This window comes from Muntiacus reevesi, chromosome 7 (genome assembly GCF_963930625.1).
Source record: "Muntiacus reevesi chromosome 7, mMunRee1.1, whole genome shotgun sequence".
Taxonomy (NCBI): domain Eukaryota; kingdom Metazoa; phylum Chordata; class Mammalia; order Artiodactyla; family Cervidae; genus Muntiacus; species Muntiacus reevesi.
The window spans coordinates 89484604-89491297 of NC_089255.1; positions in this window are offsets into that span (position 1 = coordinate 89484604).

Consider the following 6694-nt stretch of genomic DNA (forward strand, 5'->3'; position numbering starts at 1 on the left):
TAAATGATTTGCCCTAAGAATATGGTTTATAAGAGATAGAGCAAGGACTTGAATTCGGATTTGTTCAACATTGAAGCCCAGGTCTTTTTTTCTTTTTTTCTGATGTGGACCATTTTTAAAGTCTTTATTGAATTTGTTACAGTTTGTTACAGTTTTGGTTTTCTGGCTTCGAGGCATGTGGGATCCTAGCTACCCAACCAGGGGCCAAACCCACACCCACTGTGTTGAAAGGTGAAGTCTTAACCACTGGTCACCAAGGAAGTCTCTAAAGCACAGATCTTTATCTCCTCTTATATTTCTGCTTCCTGCCCTATTTTATTTTGATTATTGAGTATGATAGGCACTTATCTCATGGGTTTTGATTCCCAGGTAGAAGACTAGGATAGACATTAAGCTATACATTTTATGGGGGCATGCACCATGTGTATCTTGCTAAGCTGGAACTCTGGCTTGTCAAATAGGACTTGATACTCAGAAGGCTCTTAAATTTGTAAAAATGAAGGCAGAGCTGATGTAACAAAAAAACTCCAAAACACAGATGTTTATTTCCTTCTCACAAATAGTCCATGGCAGGTAGGTAGCCTCCACTTTTCCATTTTTAACAAGCAGACAAGTAACAGCAAAAGTCCAGGTTAAGGGCTTTTTTTTTATGCCAACGTTGCCCTTGTCACTTCCATTCAGTCTCCATTAGCGCCAACTTAGGTCACCTCCCCTCCCGGGAAGATGGGTGAGACAATTTAGGTTTTAACTGGACAGCTACTTTCTCAGGGAAGGGAGGAGATTAGATTTGTGGGCACCACCAGCAGTTTCCACTACAGTGCTCAGTGATCATTTATTGAGTGAGTAAATGAAGAAAATCAAAGCCTGTAAACAAGCACGAGCCCCAGTGAGACCGAGACAAAGATGTTAGCTTGATCCACCAGCTTAGAGACCCATTTCAGCACGCCAGTATGTCTTTCCAGCTAATTCTTGCAAAACTGTATCTTTAGTCATAGCCACCTAGCGTGCATATCTCCTCACTATAATGTTTGCCTTTAATCGATGACTGTCAACTTTTCTCTTAAATGTCGGAATGGGATTGAAGCCAGAGAAGAGTTTATGTGAGCTCCGTGGATTGTACCGCTCTCTTAAGGGAGATGAGGGACAGGTCACACAGCACTTATCTGCACCACCTGTCAGAAACTCTTCATCTTGGGGCAGGGAGACTGTTAGCTGGTTATTTGTGATCTTCTTTCACAACTGCTGTGGCATTAGAAGAGAGTATCTCTGACACTGGCAAAAATGTGGTTGCAGTTGCAGTTCTCCTAAAAGACATTTTCTACCTCTGGGCTTCTAGACTCTGTCAGATCAGTATCCTAGCTGGGAACTCTCTCCTAGCAGCTTCCTCCTTTCTGCAATGTGACACTTTCCTTGTTTCATTAGAGTGTTTTCACAGCCCCTGTAGGGGCATGTATTGTAGGATGCTTGACTGGTAGCAGATAATTCACCTCACACAGTGCATGACCATTTTTCTTTGCTCCCTAAGGGTATGGTAGATACTTATTAATTTCACTGAGTCAACAGCCAGAATTACAGTAGACTTTGTGAATGCAGAAGAGAAAAAGCTACAGGGCAGGGGGAGGAGTCACTGAGGTCATATTCTTCCAAACTTTCTAAGAACCTTTCTCTCTCACTTGTAAGGCTGACCAGAAAAAAAAATGCTGCCAAAACCTCATATCTCTTTAAGCTCTTTCATTCCTAAGAGCTTAAAGTGACTCTGAAGACCTACATCTCATTTATTTTCACGACATCCCTGTGGAGTCAGAATCTAGTTTTTCTTTTATTGTCCAGAGGAAAGGCAATGCCCTAAGAACTCAAGTGACTTGTGTTCAAGGTCAAAAAAATGAGTCAAGTTGTAAAGCCAATGCTTGAAATCAGGTTTCTGACTTGTCACCTAGTGGCTGCTTTAAGACAGAAGTATTTGGGGAAGAAACATAGCTGGGAGGGCATAAAATCTATGATGAAAACACAATGTATGATATAGTGAGGTTCAGATGTGGAAATTTTCTGTAGTTCACAGGTTTAAAACAATGTTTTTGATGACTGGGCAGTATTCAATGCTGTGATCTGTTCTCACTCCCTTAAGCCACAGGCAGGATCATTATTCTGTATTTATTAATAGTTTGGAATCACGCCCTGGAATCAGAGTTCCTAAATACCACTAATGATTTCACATATTTCAGGAGGAATGGAGGATATTGGCCATGACACATAATTGATGCTCATTAAATTGTTGTAAAATAAAAGGGCTGTTACAACAAATTAAAAAGTGGGTGAACAAAATCATCTCAGATTTGTAGGGTTGGATCAAGTTCTCCTTAACCCCTTGTGGCAATTTTGTGCAAATCAGACAAAGTGCTTTCCGTCCAGGTGCACACAGCCCTGAGTCAGGGTACACAAGTCGGTAGTTGAAGCCCTGGCTGGATTTCAGCATCATTTACCCAGCCCTTTAGCTGGATACCCTTTGGGGCCATCATGGGGGGAGGGATGTATCAACACTCTTCAAGGTCACTGGGCCCACCTCCACACATCAGGGAATATAACATGTCTACCCCATGGTAGAAATTAATCCATCGTTAAAGACCTCTTGGAAAAATAGTTTCATCACTTCATCAGTCTCTCATAATATTCTGCAATCCTAGAGTTTAGGATAATGTTCATCTCTATCTGAAAGGAGACATAACACATGATCACTCTTAAGAGGAAGCTGACATTTTCACCTAATTCATCAGGAGGTAAATCTTAGGCAAGATAGAGCTCTCAGCACAGAAAGGCCAGAGAGATTATGGAAAAACCCAAGTTACAGTAGGTCCATCTTATACATTCATCCTTATAATAGTGGAGGGATCATTTGTCTCTGTTCTTTGAGAATTTGGGATTACCAGCTTCCACTTAGAATCCAGGTTCAGTTCAGTTCAGTCACTCAGTCATGTCCGACTCTCTGTGACCCCATGGAATGCAGCACTCCAGGCCTCCCTGTCCACCACCAAGTCCCAGAGTTTACTCAAACTCATGTCCATTGAGTCGGTGATGCCATTCAACCATCTCATCCTCTGTCGTCTCCTTCTCCTCCTGCCCTCAATCTTTCCCAGCATGAGGATCTTTTCAAATAACTCAGTTCTTTGCATCAGGTGGCCAAAGTATTGGAGTTTCAGCTTCAGCATCAGTCCTTCCAGTGAATATTCAGGACTGATCTCCTTTAGGACGGACTGGTTGGATCTCCGTGCAGTACAAGGACCTCTCAAGAGTCTTCTCCAGCACCACAGTTCAAAAGCGTCAATTCTTCGGCGCTCAGCTTTCATATAGTCCAACTTTCACATCCATACATGACTATTGGATAAACCACAGCTTTGACTAGATGGACCTTTGTTGACAAAGTAAAGTCTCTGCTCTTTAATATGCTGTCTGGGTTGGTCACGACTTTTTTTCCAAGGAGTAAGTGTCTTATAATTTCATGGCTTCAGTTACCATCTGCAGTGATTTTGGAGCCCCCTAAAATAAAGTCTGTCACTGTTTTCACTGTTTCCCCATCTATTTGCCATGAAGCAATGGGACTGGATGCCATGATCTTCATTTTCTGAATGTTGAGCTTTAAGCCAGCTTTTTCACTCTCTTCTTTCACTCTCATTAAGAGGCTCTTTAGTTCTTTGCTTTCTATCATAAGGGTGATGTCATCTGCATATCTGAGGTTATTGATATTTCTCCAAGAAATCTTGATTCCAGCTTGTGCTGGAATCATCCAGCCCAGCATTTCTCATGATGTACTCTGCATATAAGTTAAATAAGCAAGGTGACAATATACTGCCTTGATGTACTTCTTTCCCTATTTGGAAACAGTCTGTTGTTCCATGCCCAGTTCTAACTGTTGCTTCCTGACCTTCATACAGATTTCTCAAGAGGCAGGTCAGATGGTCTGGTATTCCCATCTCTTTAAAAGTTTTGAAAAGTTTGTGGTGATCCACACAGTCAAAGGCTTTGGCATAGTCAATAAAGGAGAAATAGATCTTTTTCTGAAACTCTTGCTTTCTCGGTGATCCAACGGATGTTGGCAATTTGATCTCTGGTTCCTCTGCCTTTTCTAAAATGAGCTTGAACATCTTGAAGTTTACAGTTCACATACTGTTGAAGCCTGGTTTGGAGAATTTTGAGCATTACTTTATAGCATGTGAGATGAGTGCAATTGTGTGGTAGTTCGAGCATTCTGTGGCATTGCCTTTCTTTGGGATTGGAATGAAAACTGACATTTTCCAGTCCTGTGGCCACTGCTGAGTTTTCCAAATTTGCTGGCATATTGAGTGCAGCACCTTCACAGCATCATCTTTTAGGATTTGAAATAACTCAGCTGGAATTCCATCACCTCCACTAGCTTTGTTCGTAGTGATGCTTCCTAAGGCCCACTTGACTTCACATTCCAGAATGTCTGACTCTAGGTGAGTGATCACACCATCGTGATTATCTGGGTCATGAAGATCTTTTTTGTACAGTTCTTCTGTGTATTCTTGCCACCTCTTCTTAATATCATCTGCTTCTGTTAGGTTCATACCATTTATTAAGCCCATCTTTGCGTGAAATGTTCCCTTGGTATCTCTAATTTTTTTGAAGAGATCTCTAGTCTTTCCCATTGTATAGTTTTCCTCTATTTCTTTGCACTGATCACCAAGGAAGGCTTTCTTATTTCTTCTTGCTATTTTTTGGAACTCTGCATTCAAATGGGTATATCTTTCCTTTTCTCCTTACCTTTTCGCTTCTCTTCTTTTCACAGCTATTTGTAAGGCCCCCCCTCAGACAGCCATTTTGCTTTTTTGCATTTATTTGTATTGCATAGGAACTTGGAATATTAGGTCCATGAATCAAGGCAAATTGGAAGTGGTCAAGCAGGAGACGGCAAGAGTGAACATAGACATTTTAAGAATCAGTGAACTAAAATAGACTGGAATGAGTGAATTTAACTCAGATGACCACTATATCTACTACTGTGGGCAAGAATTCCTTAGAAGAAATGGAGAAGCCATCATAGTCAACAAAAGAGTCTGAAATGCAGTACTTGGATGCAGTCTCAAAAACAACAGAATGTTCTCTGTTCGTTTCCAAGGCAAACCATTCAGTATCACAGTAATCCAAGTTTATGACCCAACTAGTAATGCTGAAGAAGCTGAAGTTGAATGGTTCTATGAAGACCTACAAGATCTTCTAGAACTAACACCCAAAAATGATGTCCTTTTCATTATAGGGGGCTGTAATGCAAAAGTAGGAAGTCAAGAAATCCCTGGAGTAACAGGCATATTTGGCCTTGGAGTACAGAATGAAGCAGGGCAAAGGCTAATAGAGTTTCCTCCAGAGAACGCACTGGTCATAGCCAACACCCTCTTCCAACAACACAAGAGAAGACTCTACACATGGACATCACCAGATGGTCAATACTGAAATCACATTGATTATATTCTTTGCAGCCAAAGATGGAGAAGCTCTATACAGTCAGCAAAAACAAGAGAAGGAGCTGACTGTGACTCAGATCATGAACCCCTTATTGCCAAATTCAGACTGAATTTGTAGAAAGTAGGGAAAACCACTAAACCATTCAGGTATGCGCTAAATCAAATCCCTTATGACTATACAGTGGAAGTGAGAAATAGATTCAAGAGATTAGATCTGATAGTTTGCCTGATGAACTGTGGATGGGCCATGCTCAGTAAATCTTTAATCCAATTTTCTGTTGATGAGTGGGGCTGTGTTCCCTCCCTGTTATTTGACCTAGGGCCAAACTACGGTGGAGGTGATGGAGATAATGGTGGCCTCCTTCAAAAGGTCCCATGCATGCTCTGCTGCGCTCCGTGCACCCAACCCTGCAGCAGGCCACCACTGACCCACGACTCCGCTGGAGGCCCCCGGATACTCACGGGCAAGTCTGGGTCAGTCTCTCTTGGGCTCTCTGCTCCTTTCTCCTGGTCCTGGTGCACAAGGCTCTGTTTGTGCCCTCCAGGAGTCTGTTTCCCCAGTCCTGGGTATGTTCTAGTGGCTCTATGGCGGGTTAATGGCGACCTCCTCCAAGAGGGCTTATGCCATACCCAGGTCTGCTGCACCCACAGACCCTATCCCTGCACAGGCCCCTGCTGACTCGTACCTCCTCAGGAGAGGCTCACACACAGTCTGTCTCAGACTCTGGGTCCTGGTGTGCACCAGGTTCGTTTGAGACCTCTGAGTGTCTCTTGCGGGTATAAGGTTTGATTCTAAACACAATTTCGCCCCTTCTACTATCTTGTTGGGGCTTCTCCTTTGCCCTTGGACATGGGGTATCTCCTCAAAGTTGTTCCAGCGGCAAGCAGCCATGTGTTAGAATCCAGGTGTGATACATAAAAATGATGGAAAAGTAGGGGATTAAAAGAAAATAAATCAAAAGTAGAACTCTTGCAGGTTTTTTGACCTCGTCCACCTCAAATGGAAGCAGTACCTGGTGCCCAGTGACCTCTCTGAAAAGAAGAGCAGCGATTAGGACCGCATAGATTATGAACTTGCAGTGAATTTAACAAACTTCATAAGAGGCCAATCTATAATAAGCTTACCACTAGAAGTGGAAAACGTCAAGAGAAGTGCTGATTTACAAACATGCATCCTGGCCAAACTTCAGATAGCCATTCATAGAAGAGCCGAGGTTTCC